General features: G+C 44.8%; 1 long non-coding RNA gene and 1 pseudogene across 2 annotated transcripts; one reads left to right on the forward strand and one right to left on the reverse strand.

The window, feature by feature from the left end:
- Positions 1 to 213: 213 nt before the first annotated feature.
- LOC149328315 (uncharacterized) lies at positions 214 to 2,893 on the reverse strand (annotated as a pseudogene).
- A 5,876-nt stretch (positions 2,894 to 8,769) lies between these two features.
- Positions 8,770 to 15,085, forward strand: LOC149328316 (uncharacterized). 2 transcript variants are annotated; one of them, XR_016285613.1, is made up of 3 exons: positions 8,770 to 9,021; positions 9,805 to 10,008; positions 14,070 to 15,085. It is a non-coding gene; the product is annotated as an uncharacterized LOC149328316 (long non-coding RNA). The 2 variants fall into 2 exon arrangements; XR_016285612.1 differs by having other exon boundaries at positions 9,828 to 10,008.
- The last annotated feature ends 207 nt before the right edge of the window (positions 15,086 to 15,292 follow it).

The raw sequence follows: 15,292 nt of genomic DNA on the forward strand, positions 1-15,292 counted from the left end.
TGAGTACGATAAGCGTGAATTGAAATGCGAAGCGCGGAAAGCCCGGCCAAAGATTCCACTTACACATCAGCTTGGCGACAGGAAACACAGGCGCGCCCATCCGGTTTGCTGTTTGCTGCATGCACCCCATCCGCCCATCCGGTTTGCTGTTTGCTGCATGCACCCCATCCGGTTTGCTGCATCCGGTTCTGTTTTATTTGACGTTCTGCGCTTTCCCAAGGCAGGATGAAGGTCAAAGCTAACCTGTAAATTAATCGCGGCATGCTGTAGAGGTGCGGCGTAACCTGCAAGTAGTTCATATCTGGCGATAAATTGAAAGGAACAGCGTAACCCGTATGGAGTATAGGCTAACGTATGTGCTATAACTTTGTTAAGCCCTTATCAAGTTATACCAAGATTGGACTCTAGGTAAGGCCTCTACGAAGCGATCTAGCGTCATCGTTGTGTTAAATCTGAGAAGAATGGGGACAGCGTCTAACAATTATCGAGAATGTCGCTACAACAGCACCGATAGTGTAATAAAAGAATAGTACCACCAGCAACGGCCTAAACTTCATGCGGCCGCAAAACATGGAAGGAGGAAAGCTTAGAACAGCATGATTACTGTTGCAGAGCAGCCTGCACCTGGAGCCAGAAGAGGTTGTTCAGACCATCGCTCGAACCGTCAGGTGGTAGCTGAACGTAGGTGCGACTCTTGATGAGGTACGCCAGCATGGACCTCATCTCAGACTCTTGCAAGTCGTTCTTCCTTATGAACACCAAGCCATCGTTGCGGTCATTCTCAAGCAGCCGATGCTGCGCCAGGTTCAGCTCAAACATGCACCAGCGACTGCGGCAGAACTCCCGGCCCAGCAAGAACAGCGACACGCGGCTCTGCGTTATGGCGCGGCAGATGTTCTCGGTGATCGGGAGGCCCGGGATGAAGTCCCGCTCGTACACGCAGAGTCGAAAGTTCATGGAAGCTTCTAGCTTTGGAAGGAGCACGTCTCGCACCCACTCGGCGTCCGAGGCGTGGTACGAGAGGAAGCCGTCCCACATAAAAATCCTGTGTGCGTCTGTCTTCGACGTGCTTTAATGGCTACTTTGAGGTAGAGCAGGCTGTATATGCAGTACCAACGGTTCCTGTAAACTGTGTAGCCAACCAAGGAGACAACCATAATAGAGAGGAGCGCAGGAACGCCGTAAATTCTGTAGTGGTCGGGCGGGGCGCAGTCGTACTCATTCCAGGGCACCTCGAGAACGCGCCTTCCCTCGTACTCCTCAGGTTGTTTGCAGACAAAGCAGTCGCTACACAGAGAAGTGCGCTTGTGCAGCAAGGAAAAAAGGTTCTTCTGCTTGCATCTTGAGCAGTCCCAGCGATTCCAGCTGAGGTCCACGTAGCTGACGTTGTTGATGTCATGCAACATGTCGTCGCTTATTGTGGATAGCACGTTGTGCTCTAAGCGCAGGGTTTTCAGTTTGCCCATGCGAGTAAATAACGGTCCCTTCCATTTTGATAATCCATTATACGCAAGATTTAGCTCCTCGATAGGCACATACTCCACTCCACCAAGACCTAGTTCTTTAATCTCGTTGTGAGACAGTATGAGTCGAGTCAAGGAGATCAAATTGGAGAATACTTGTGGGCCTTCGAAGTGAACGATCTTGTTTTTATTGAGGTTCAGAAAAAGGAGTTTTTTAAGTCCGTTCACGTTTTCCCCGTCCAAATAGGTAATCTTGTTGCCAGACATAGAGAGATTGTTGAGGTTTTCCAAGCATTCAAAGGGCGACCCAGAAATGTTAGTTATAGGACAGTTGTTTAGCTCGAGTCTCTTGAGCAGTGGAAATCCACAAAAGGCGCGATTAGGTAAAGAGTTGAGATTGGTGCCGCTCATAATGAGCCGCTGAACGCTACTGTTCTGTTGACAATTTCCGGGACAGTACTGGAACTGGGTGTCATGTACAACATATGTATCCGCCATGTCCAGCGTTTCTAGGCGCCTTAAGGGGAATATTGCCTCTGGAATGCCTGACAAATTCGTAGCGATGAACGAAGCATTCTTCAAATCTGTATTGAGATCAAAAGGATGTGGATGAATCTTCTTTATGGGCGTCTGGAAAACCTCGAGGGTCTCGGAGACTGAGTGGCAATATGTCTTTATGCCGGATACCATCAAAGTTGCATTTATAAAATAAAAAACGCTTTATAGGAGTCATGGCGGTGTACCTCAGCAGGCCTGCAGGGACTTCAGTGACAGTCTTTGAACGTGACGTTCACAAGGTCGGTCGTGAAAGTGAGAGTATTCCAGATCTTATGAAATGGTTCTGCAGTATTCAAATCAGAGTTAGACTTGTACTTATACTGGTCGACGAAGCCGTAGACGTCAAAGCTACAGCTTCCGTCGGCTAGAGTCCCATTGCAGACGGCGACAGCGGCTTGCGGAGGATTGCCGAACGTGATTTTAAGTGTCATCTCGCGAATCGATCCGCGCAGGAAGGAAATGATGAAGGGGTGGTACTGGATGTCCCCGAACTGAGCGAATCGGTAATACTGCTGATTCATTCCTAGAGAAAAATTATCCCATTTTCGAATCTTGGCGGATCGTAGCGACATGCAGACGATACTACCCTGAGGAGTCTCGTAGACCACAGGTTCGCCGGACACGTACAGCTGATCTATCGTCAGCGTCTCTGTGACGGGGGCAGGCATAGAATATTTCCCAACAACGCTCTTTAAAAGGATGGTACAAACGGCGTGCACGTATCTGTTTTCAACGGTCACGTTGCAGCGCTTAAAGCGCTGCAGCAGCGTTGCGTAAGGAGCGATGTCGGTGCAGTTCAGTGACGTGCTGAGGCCAGAGGCTGTTGTCACAGCCCACAAGCGTAAAGCGCCGGTTTTCATCCACATCTCCGTCTGAAAGAAAAGAATACTGCCGTTGAGCAAACCACCACCTGAGCTCATTTTCTCCCAAGGTTCCCTTTAACTGCCAATACAATGAGCTCTTGCGGAATGCGGTCTGCTTTAGTATCTCTTTGGCCGCTTATAGCTCGCAACAGGAAAATTGCGCTTAAGCACAGCATTAAGCGCACGCAGTACCACCGGTACTTCAGGAAACCCACCACTGGTTTTTAAAAACAGGCTTTTAGAATGATAAAAAAAACACTTCTGCGGCATTGTAATACCAGTCTTGGAAGACAGCAGATGAATCAGGTTTGCTAGGGAGGGGGTTAAACTTTTTTTGATGCTTAGGTTTATAACTATATATGAAAGTTGGGCGGCTGCTTTCAATTACTGATATTACACTGTCGGCCCTAAAAAGGGTCCATGGAGGAAAAGGAAGGGTTTTCAAAATACCTGCGGAGCACTCCTAATGAAGCTCAGCAGTCTGTGCTCGAAGTATAGTGACGCTTTGAAAGGTCAACTGCCTGACGCAGTCCAGCTTGAATTGCGTTTCGGCAGACACGTGTTCGTTTCGATCTTTTCTTATTTTCGGCTTTCGGTGCAAGACTTCACTCGTAATCCAGGGATCTATTTTGCAGTTTTCTTTACTTTGTTGGGACAAGAATTTTCTATGCACTTGGTAGCGATAGCCTTTACATGTGTGCTATGGTAGACACGTCATGTTCTTATGATAATAATAATAATAATAATAATAAATACTTTATTCACACCAAAGAAACAATACAAGACGCGGACGCGCCAAAGCCTCAATTGGGCTTGTAGGGCGCCGTCCGGCAGCAGCAACAACCTGTGTTACCAAATCAATTCTTTGTTTTGTGTACATTAAAACATATGCACTAGAGCTGTTCAAGCTCGGCAATAGCATCACGTAACTTTCTGCGAGTGTTCAAGTGTTGCAAATCACTAACGCATAGGTCAAGATAATCAAGCGCGCTTTCATGTCTGCCACGGGAAAAAATTTTAACAAAGATTTTTAAGGTGTAGACTTTTAGGGATTTGAATGCTGCAGTAAAAATACGCCATATGGAGACAGGAACACGAATGCCGTGAACACGATTGGGTTGTCTAACAACTAAACGCCTGTTGGGAGTTTTTTCACAAAATAGCATCTGCAGATAGGCGGATACCTGCAGTCGGTCGTTATGAAAAGCCATATCAGCTTGTAGAATTTCGAAAACGAGATTGCCTACAGAGTTATGGCTCGACATTTTTTTTTTTAATTTTAGTGATCTGTCATTAAAAGATTGATGCTTTTGAATAGCGCGTTTCTTTGGCGTACCGGAATAGATCTCCCAACTGAACCCCTTCCTCCATTGCAAACTTGTCACGTGGCCTTTTTTGAAGCGAAAGCTTCACTACGCTAGCTGCGTAGCATTTTGGCCGTAGCGGGCGCAAGCCACATTTGCGCATGCGCCATTTGTTGCCATGGGAACCAGGAGAAAAACAGGCAAAACACATGCTTGCGCGCGTGCAGCTCCTTGAAGTGCATTAAAGCTTTGTGATTTAAATTGAAAAAAATTGCTGATGCTTTAGTTTGGGTAAACCTAGTGTGTACGCGAAAGCTTCTCGCACTCTGCCGGACGTGTTGTCCGTGAATGTCTGGTGAAACTGCCTCGTTTCAGTCCTGAAATAACTGAGACAAATCAGGTGGTCAATCAGCTCTCTGACTCGGTTTCCTTCGGCTGTTCCATCGACTCAGCTGTGTACCTCACTGGGCATGCGCCGTGCTCTTTCCACGGCGGCGCGCGCAGCGTCGCTCGCTTGCCAGATGCGGAATGAATGAAGAGGCGGATCGCAAGCCTTCGTACTCAGTACGGCAGCACCAAAGGCTACGAGAAGCTATGTCGACGGATCCCGAAGTCGTAGCATGGTACAAGGCCAGCCTACAGCGGAAAAGGAAGCGAGGAAGGCCACGCGTGCCGCTGGGACGACCGAAGAACGGGAAGAACGGCTCGCTAAACGACGACGACATGAAGCGGAGGAGCGACGACAACCAGCCGCCAATGAAGCCGCCGCCTCGACGTCTTCTCAACAACAACCGATGGAAACCGAGTCAGAGAAACGGACTACCCACTTGATTGGTCTAAGTGAATTTGGGGCTGCAACAAGGCAGTTTCAAAGGAAAATCATGGACAACACATTCGGTAGCGCGTGAAAAGCTTTCGCGTACACGCCAGGGTTTACCAAGCTAAAACGTCAGCAAGGTTTCTCCTGTGTGGGGTACAGCAGGGATCAGCGGCGACAACAGCAGCGTGAGCTGTGCAGAGAAGGTCGCGTAGGACGTATCGCAGGTGTGGCGTCGCTGCGGCACGGCCCTTGCTCTGCGTAGGCCCGAGAGGCGCATTTTTCGATTGCGCGTACCTTTTGGTGTCATATGGCCAAAATTTGTTGACCCACACCGGTAAGGGCAACTGCGTTTTTCAAATTATGAAAATGATGTGGCTATTACCCTTACAAAAATGGATATCAACTTTCTTTAGAATTTGTATTGACATTCTATTGATTCTAGTAACCTTGTAGTAACTTTTACATTTTATCAACAATTGTTCATACAACGTTGATAGAAGTTACTTCTTTGTATGTACTCCTGTCAATAGAAAGTTACTAGAAAATAATTTTTACATTCTATGTACCTTTGTCAATACAATGTTGGTAGACTGTTACTTCTTTGTATTTACTCCTGTCAATAGAAAGTTACTAGAAAAGCTGGGTGCAGTTTGACACGTTGAGAGAAGTAAATGAACAAACTGCATGGTGTTCGAGGTGATTAACGCTATCTTGTTCGCATAATCGTGACGACATCTTACCTGATTGCATGGTGGAATCTGTTGCAGCTAGTCAACAATTTCACTATATCGAAAAGCGACCAACATTATTCGCAGCAAATGCGTTTGGAATGTAATCAGGATATGGGAAAACGTTTTAAAACAAAAGATATATTCCATTTTAATACTTTATGTTCTTTACGGACTGCTGTGAGCAGAAATACTCTAGAAAGTGACAAAACATTTTTGGTCATGCGAATAGATGCCTCAAATCATGTACTGTAGGCGAACACTTCAAAGCTATGAAAACAACCTTGAACACGAAACAAACATTACACTCACATTCCCTTAGCCAAGCATATTCTATTAACATTCGTTGATAGGAAGTTCATACAATTTCCTTACTGCTTTCTATGTACTGCTGTCAGTAGAAACATACTATAGACACCGACAGAACGTTTTATAATGAGAATAAATGCCTAAATTAATTAAGTACTCTAGCCTAACATGTCAATGCAACTAAAGCAACCTTGAACACGAAACAAACATTTGCAGTCACATTTTCTTAGGGCATATTTTATCAACATTTGTTGATAGAAAGTTCATACAATTTTCTTACTGCTTATATACTGCTGTCAATAGAAATATACTACGAACCGAGAAAGCATTTTGGTGATGCGAATAAACAAATAAAAGCCAAAAATAATCAAGTACTGTAGCCGACAACTTCAAACCGGCAACTTAACTAACCTTGAAGACGAAACAAAAATTTGCAATCACATTCCCATAGCCGAGCACGCTGTGGATTTTTAGAATTTTCAGTTCAATTTTCTCAATACTAGATTTACTGCTTTCGCATTTTTGAGTGCGGGGAAAAGGGCAAAGTTCATAACAGAACATTTATCCCGAAATTCAGAAACGTGCCTTGAATTGAAGACATTTAGTGACAATTTTTGATTGTATAAAGTCTACGAAAAAAGTTACCAGCAAACGAAATAATTTTGGTACAAAGTGAATGAATTCATAGAATACTCAAGTATTATTGCCTTGCACTTCAAGGAAATTAAAAGAACTTTAAGAAAAAATAGGAGCTAGTGACATATTGTGTTACATAAGCGCAATGATGACTTCGTTACAGCGAATCAGTTTCGCTGATGGCTCATTCTACACGAAAACAATGCTTTCTGCTGCGTATTCGTCCTTAAATTCTGTACTCAGGCAGTCATTAAACAGATTTAACATTTCAGAACTAACAAAGAATTTCAGCAGAGCTGTACAACTCTGCCAATTCGAAACACGTTGGTGTTGATATTGTTGTAATTCTTGATAGGTCATATTTTAACGTGCAGTTGAACAGTGATGTACCGTACGACGGTGCTAAAACACACTAGCATTAAGAGCGTTTCGCTCTGAGGTTTCAGAGGGATTATTGTTGCGAGCTACAAAAAAATTCAAGTTTAGCATTGCACCGATGTGTTTCCACACTCATTGAATGACACGTTCTCGCTAGCCCAAATGGCGCCCAAATTATATCACCAGCTTCCTGAACCTGCACCGCAAGCACACTTTCCCTGCACACTGCCCGCCATGCAAAAGTGCCCGGTACACTATGCCACTCCACGTGGGAGCGCCCAATTTAAACCCTCGCACTACCCTCCTCCTCGAGCGACCAGCAATGGCTGATCGCACGGGACTGAAAAACCCCGCGCGAAAAGGGCCGCACCGCTTCGCGCTCTGAGTAAATTCTGTGTAACGTGTGCAGGCTTACAGCTTCGAGAACTCAAGTTGCTTCGTTCCTCAGCGACTGTACATGCGAAATTTCAGGCAAGGCAATATTAATTTTTATTCATGTTCGGCGGCCGATACTATAAAGAGAAGTATAGAGAAACAAAACAGGTAACAGCGGCCCGCTGTACTCAACTGCGGTAACAAGGGCTTTGCATGAGGAAGGTGCACGGCAATTGGAGCACTATAAGCCCTCATTCTTGACTTGTTACATTTTTCGGTAGTACTGAGCCACAGAGGAGCTTCCAGTATGGAAAAAGCTAGGGTGAGAGCAGCCCCCACTTTGAGCACCGCTAAAACACAGGCGCAGTGCCTCTTCCGCATCTTCACTTGCATCTCCTTCAACGCAAACACGGTACGAAGCTGTGGCGAGGGAAAACGTGGTGAGAGCTGTATTTTCTATCTTCCCGTAATGCAATGACTAAGGAATCCTGGAATAAAGTGTTGGGTTTTAACGTAGTCATACGGAGTAGACGCGCGAAAGCATGTGTTCAGTCTTCGCCTTTTCTTACTGCCATCAGCGGACGTGAGGCCGAGCCGAGGACCGCATAAGGCAGAGGCAAAAAGCAATCAAGGAAGCACACAAAAAGACTACGGTAGCGCGACTGTCGGCGGGGCTCGCTCCAGCAAAGAGCGTGCAAGGTGTCCAATGACGTGATATAAACACACACAAAACAGAGGCGATGCTGCAGCGCAGCCTTGAAAGTTTCGCGCGTCACGCTAGAGCGGCGTGCGAACGCTCGTGTTCCCTAGGTACACACACGTACACTAAATCGCATGAGCCAAGCTGTGTAGAGTACGCTAAGCCACACAATATGCGAAAATAAAAACCGAAACCAGTAGCGTTTGGCAACATCATCATCATTCCTTATTCTGCGACGCAGTTACGGGGAGCTGAGTTATAGCCTTAGAACTAGGCAGACAGTGCAGCCGTGCAGCGGCTGCGGCTTTCCTGGCCCCAGATGCGTCGCCTGTAGCTGCCCGGCATGCTGCCCGGTTTTCCAAGCTTTCGTTCGCAGCGCCGCCAGAAACAGATGCTTGTGAGTAGTCGCATTTTTTCACCGCAATCATTCCAATTTGCTGACTTTGTAATTGAAACAAAATATCTTGTCGTTTAATGCAACAAGTTTGTGGCAAAAAGGGCTTTATCAATTCTTTTTTTAACGCGTGTGAAGTTAGGCGACATTAGCGCCACCTTTCCGTTCGCTGGCGGCGGATTGCGAGTCTCATGTTGGCCGCGCGCTACACTATCTTTTTTAGGACGCTGAAACGACTCTTTGTTGGCGGTGTGCGACGGTTGTGATGTGGGTGCGTTTCTTCAGTTTGTTTGTGTTAAATGTGCGGCCTCGTTAGTGTTGTGGTAGTGTGACTGAACTCGGAAGGTGACAGATGGCTCCAGTGCTGCGGAAGACGTTCTTACGCGCACGCAGTGCTCAAAAACTGCTCTGACGTACTGCACGCAACCACGCCGAGAGCGGCCGGCGCCCGATGCCCGATAGAAGAAACGGCTTGCCGTGAACGTTGACAAATGTAAGTACAGAACTGGAAAATGACTTCTGCGATGTGTCGGGGGTATGATTGAGGGCTGCGAATGCATTTGGGTTGGTCTTCACGTCTTGTTCGCAGTGAGGTGCAAAATGCGGGCACCACGCGATCGTTTGCAGAGAGAAGGTGTTCTGACACGCTCGCTTGCCAACTATGCAACTTTTAACCCGCCGCCTCACGCTGTTTGCGTCAGCTCCTCGGCGCAGGAGTTATGTGATAGAATTTGGTTGCACGCCGAGAACTATGGGGTGCTGCTTGATTCGTTATTCCGACTGAACAGGAGCAGCGCGTGAAAAGGAGACCATAAGAACGAAAAGTGCTTGTAGCGGCGTGCGTCTTTTGATTCTGCTGCCTGAGTGTTTACTGGATAAGGAGCATTGCCCGTTCTACGTCGCAGTAACATCAAGTGCTGTGTTTCTTGATAGTTCTGGTCAACGAAACGACGATTAAAAATAGCAGAACCATTCCATTGCAGTGCAGCTGAGGTAATCGCACAATGGAAGGTTTGTTGTCATTTTATTTTTTTACGTTCACTACATTTATGTCATTCCTCCATTTTCAGTCTGAAGCGATAAAAGTATAACGTGATTCGCGAATAATAGCTTTAAGAAAAGTATGACAAGCTTTGTAAACCATTTTTTTGCTAACTATTGGAGGCATAGGTAATTAATAATTAGCCTCCACTCATGAACACATTGGACTGAACAGCTAGAGGTTTTAATGGGACGTGGCTTCTGTGATGTTTATGAAACCATAGCTCTAATGCAGCCTTTCTTCAAATGCACCCGCAGTCAAGCCCTGTACAGCTGCTCCACCGGTATCATCACGCTACTTTTGCACCAGCTTTCATCTGTCATCGAGCCAATGCTACTTCAACCAGAGGCAAATGACATCAAGACCTGCTGGTTCAGCCTATCAGCCATTGACACTGGATATCAAGCATGTGCCACTTGTAAAAGGATAGGTAGACAAGTGGGTATATTTTCCTTGTCTTTTTTAGCCTGCCAAAAATCTTCTGGTCCAGGCTCCCTCTCTCTTTCGTTTTTTTTTTCTTTTAAAAGAGGACCAAGAGAAAGGGAAAAGATATTGCGGGCGTCATGAAAGCACTCCCCTAGTCAAGTGCATTGTGTTATAGTGTGAAATGCTTTCTATAGTTTTTTCCCTCATGCCTCTTGTGCTTGGAAATCTTGACCACTGTATAGACCAAATTAAAACAATTATCTGCTTCATGACCTTTATACAGCTGTCTAAAAGCAGCAAATAAATTTTATAGGTTTACTTCAGCAGTACCTACCTCTTACAAGGTATGGCATGTTTGAAGTGGACCAGTGATGTGATAGGCATGGCCTAACGGGCAATGCATAATTGAATATTGGCGTTCAAGTGAAGCACTCTGCTTTAGAAGCATATTTGTTGCTAGCATCAATAATTGATACCTTACCAGGTTATCCTTGCATTACATGAAACCCTGCAAAGCTTATATTTTAGCTGTACAGAAGAAAGGTGCTTATTCGATGTCATGAGCATTGCTGAGGTTTTCTTTCACACTCCCTTTGTCACAACTGACTGCACTGTACAGTTGAAATGCATTTGGAATTGAGTATTGGTGCATTGTTTTTTTTTATTCATGCCGACGTTCAGTTACTGATTGCATTACACTAGCTGAGCCTAAGTCAACAAATATTGCTGTGACCTTAACAAGACCCCTGGCTTTACTTGAACCGATGCATTTGATGTTGCCTTTCTCCCGTGCCATTAAGGTTTGTAATAAGCTGTGTAAATAACTTATTTTCTTTCTCGAGGTATTTGTTGCTGCAATTAGTGACAGGTAATTTCCTAAAGAACAACCTAAGTGCACATTTTTATCTTCTTTGGAACACTTGTTTGCTTGTTTCCCTTGTATTCTTAACTTAAACAGATATGAGCAGGCCTCAGCACTAGAGGGATGTGCTGCGGGACAAATAAAAAACTACCAGTCCAGCTGCTCCCTTAGGGGCACGTTTCTGAGGCTTTTATCGCTTGTAGTTCTATGCAGCTTTACTTACAAGTATTGTATCTGACGCAGTGTGTGCCTTAATATTTTGATTCATTTGCTTTAGAGTGTGCCACTCTTGCCCTGACGAACTTGCTCACCTTTGTACTCTTTGTTCATACATTTTCCCCTAACACCTGGTATAGCTCCAAATGATACATTACCTACAGCAACAAGTGCATTATATTGCAATGTCTTTGTGCCATCACTTTTGAAAACAAAAGCTGCCTGAATTTTTGTGCAGACAAATCAGAAACACAAAATAATTTTTATATTTTATGGCCTGCATGTTATCTTCATATGACTGGAATGGCTAAATATCTCTTCGTGGTAGCCTAATTTGGTCATCATCATCATCAGCCTGACTACACCCACTGCAGGGCAAAGGCCTCTCCCATGTCTCCAATTAACCCTGTCCTTTGTCACTTGCCGCCACTGTATCCCCGCAAACTTCTTAATCTCATCCGACCACCTAACTTTCTGCCGTCCCCTGCTGCGTTTGCTTTCTCTTGGAATCCACTCCGTTACCCTTAAGGACCAGCGGTTATCTTGCCTTCGCATTACATGCCCTGCCCAAGCCCATTTCTTCTTCTTGATTTCAACTAAGACGTCATTAACCCGCGTTTGTTCCCTCACCCACTCCGCCCTCTTCCGATCTCTTAACGTTACACCTATCATTTTCCTTTCCATAGCTCGCTGCGTTGTTCTTAACTTAAGCTGAACCCTCTTTGTTAGCCTTCACGTTTCTGCCCCATAGGTGAGTACCGGTAGGATACAGCTGTTGTATACTTTTCTCTTCAGGGATATTGGTAAGCTACCAATCATGATCTGAGAGAATCTGCTATATGCGCTCCACCCCATTCTTATTCTTCTAGTTATTTCCCTCTCATGATCCGGATCTGCGGTCACTACCTGCCCTAAGTAGACATATTCTCTTACTACTTCCAGCACCTCGCTACCAATTGCGAACTGCTGTTCCCTTGCTAGGCTGTTGAACATTACTTTGGTTTTCTGCATGTTAATTCTTAGCCCCACCGTTCTGCTCTGCCTGTCTAACTGGTTGATCATGCTTTGCAGTTCTTGTCCTGAGTGGCTTAGCAAGGCAATGTCATCAGCGAATCGCAAATTACTCAGGTATTCTCTATTAACTCTTATCCCTAACTGTTCCCATTCCAGTCCCCGGAATACCTCCTGTAAGCAGGCATTGAAGAGCATTGGCGAGATCATGTCTCCCTGCCTGACACCTTTCCGTATTGGAATTTTATTGCTGACTTTATGGAGAACTATAGTAGCTGTGCAATCGTTATAAATATCTTCCAATATTTTCACATAACACTCTTCCACACCCTCATTCCGCAATGCCTGCATGACAGCTGAGGTTTCCACTGAGTCAAATGCTTTCTCGTAATCAATGAAGGCTATATATAGGGGTTGGTTATATTCCGCGCATTTTTCTATCACTTGATTGGTAGTGTGAATGTGGTCTATTGTCGAGTATCCTTTACGAAAGCCTGCCTGATCATTTGGTTGACTAAAGTCCAAGGTTTTCCTGACTCTATTAGCGATTACCTTAGTAAATACCTTGTAGGCAACGGACAATAAGCTGATTGGTCTGTAATTCTTCAAGTCCTTGACGTCTCCTTTCTTATGAATTAAGATAATGTTAGTGTTCTTCCAAGCTTCTGGTACTCTCGAGGTCACAAGGCATTGCGTATACAGGGTGGCTAGTTTTTGTAGCACAATCTCTCCTCCATACTTCAACAAATCTGCTGTTACCTGATCCTCACCAGCTGCTTTCCCTCTTTGCATTGCTCCTAAGGCTTTCTTTACTTCCTCCTTCGTTACTGGCAGGATGTCCCATTGCTGTGCTCGACTGCCTCCCTCAGTAACTTGATGATTACATTCGCTACTGTATAGATTTGTGTAGAATTCTTCGGCTAATTCAACTATCTTATCCATATTGCTGATGACATTGCCCTGTTTGTCTTTTAGCGCATACATCTGGTTTTTACCTATGCCCAGTTTTCTCCTGACTGATTTTAGGCTACCTCCGTTCCTTAGAGCATGCTCGATTTTCTCCACGTTAAACTTTCTTATGTCGGCTACCTTGCGCTTATTTATTAACTTCGATAGATCTGCTAGTTCTATCCTGTCTGTGGAGTTAGAAGTCCTCATGCTTTGGCGTTTCTTAATCAGATCTTTAGTCTCCTGAGATAGCTTGCTGGTATCCTGTCGAACCATCCTACCACCTACTTCTGCGGCGCACTCTGTAATGATAGCTGTAAGATTATCATTCATTGTTTCAACACTGCGGTCGTCTTCTTCAGTTAAAGCGGAAAATCTGTTTTGCAGCGACAGTCTGAATTCCTCTACCTTCCCTCTTAATGCTAACTCGTTAATAGCCTTTCGCTTCACCAGTTTCCTCCGTTCCCTCTTCAAATCTAAGCTAACACGAGACCTTACCATTCTGTGGTCGCTACAACGGACCTTACCGAGGACCTCCACATCCTCTACGATGCCAGGGTGTGCACACAGTATGAAGTCTATTTCATGTTTAGTCTCACCATTGGGGCTCTTCCACGTCCACTTCCTGTTTGCTCGTTTGCGGAAGAAGGTATTCATAATCCGTAAACTATTTCTATCTGCGAACTCTACTAATAACTCTCCCCTACTGTTCCTAGAACCTATAGTCACCTACCGCCTTGTCTCGAGCCTGCCTAATTAGGTGTAACACGTTAATGTCAGTTCCTGTGAATATCATTCAGTCTTCGAATGTGGGGGCAGAATTGAACACAACAGCATGTTATAGCTTTTTCTTGTTCAAGGACGCATTACATTTAGTTCTAGTCTTGTGACTGCTGCTTATGCTATTACTCAGCAGCCTTATCAAACTCACTCGGAGTGCTGCATTTTAGTGCACATTTAACTGATTGTTGCTGCTCCGTGTTTGATTCTATTAGAAGTTACTATAACTGTATACTTTGAATGTTTTCTTGTGCAGTTCTCTTGCTGCTGCATTCTGCCATGGAGAAGGCTACCTGTTCGTGCACACGTCTCATCACTAGGACGCTACCTCTTCCACTGGTGATGCAGACAAGTAACGACAGGGTTAATTGGAGAGGCATGGGAGAGGCCTTTGCCCTGCAGTGGGCATAGTCAGGCTGATGATGATGATGAACAACAAGCAGGCTGCCTGATATTGAGGACAAGTGTCAGGATAGTGCACCAACAAAGTCTCTTAAGCATTTCTGTGCTGATGCATTTTTATTAAAATCAGCTCATAGCTGAATATCTACATCCATGGGGACATTTAGCATATGTTTGGCATTTGTTTGACTTTTAATTCGCTAGTGTTTGCAGCCTTTAATGTTGGTCTTAAGACAGTGTAAGCATTGTTTCACTGTGTGGGATTTTTTAGCTGTTTTGGAGAGATGTGTGTGTATGCATGCAGTTTTTTTCCACGGGTTTGTTATGTGGCTCATGGAACTTTCATGTTACAGAAGAAATTATTTCGTTTGTGTTGTACAGGAAAGTGAGCAGTATTTATATGCACCAGGTGTTTCAGGGAAGAATAAGTAGTTTTCAAAAATATGGCTTTTGCTGCATAATATTACCAGTGTTAGCAGACACCAGAAAGCCGGTGAGGTGTATTTAGTAAGCTGGTTAACTAATTTCTGATAATTAACTTTTTAACTAACACAGGTTTGCAACTGGTTGCAGTTAGAGACTTTTAGCCAGTTGTTCGTAGTAGCCATATCAGTTTCTGGAATGTACAAAACATGATTACTTTCGCCGCTGTGGCTCGACAAAATTTGGCTGCATCGTGCGAAAATACATGCGCTTTTGAAAGCACACAGGGAAAGAAACCCCTCCAGTGCATGTAACTGCTACAAATCTCTAATGGCAACTAGACGCCTAACTCTGATAGTGAAGGAATCATATTCTTAGCAGTAAGAAACGCACACAACACCAAGACACACACACACACAGGACACCCGCTAGACTTCAACTATCTTTACTGGACACTTGTACAACATAAATATGTATCACTGAGCACACGCAGGTGCCTCGTCATCCGCAACAGGTCTAACTATGCCCTGCCCTCTCCTGCAAGGCATACGGTTGCGCCGATAAACAATCTCTTTTTCTGCCAACACCAGGGAGGGAGTGCTTACACATGTCACCCGCCTCTTGAATACGAAAGACTTCGATAATTTTTCTTTC

This window comes from Amblyomma mixtum, chromosome 9 (assembly GCF_055824585.1).
Source record: "Amblyomma mixtum isolate Tamu chromosome 9, ASM5582458v1, whole genome shotgun sequence".
NCBI classification, from domain to species: Eukaryota; Metazoa; Arthropoda; class Arachnida; order Ixodida; family Ixodidae; genus Amblyomma; species Amblyomma mixtum.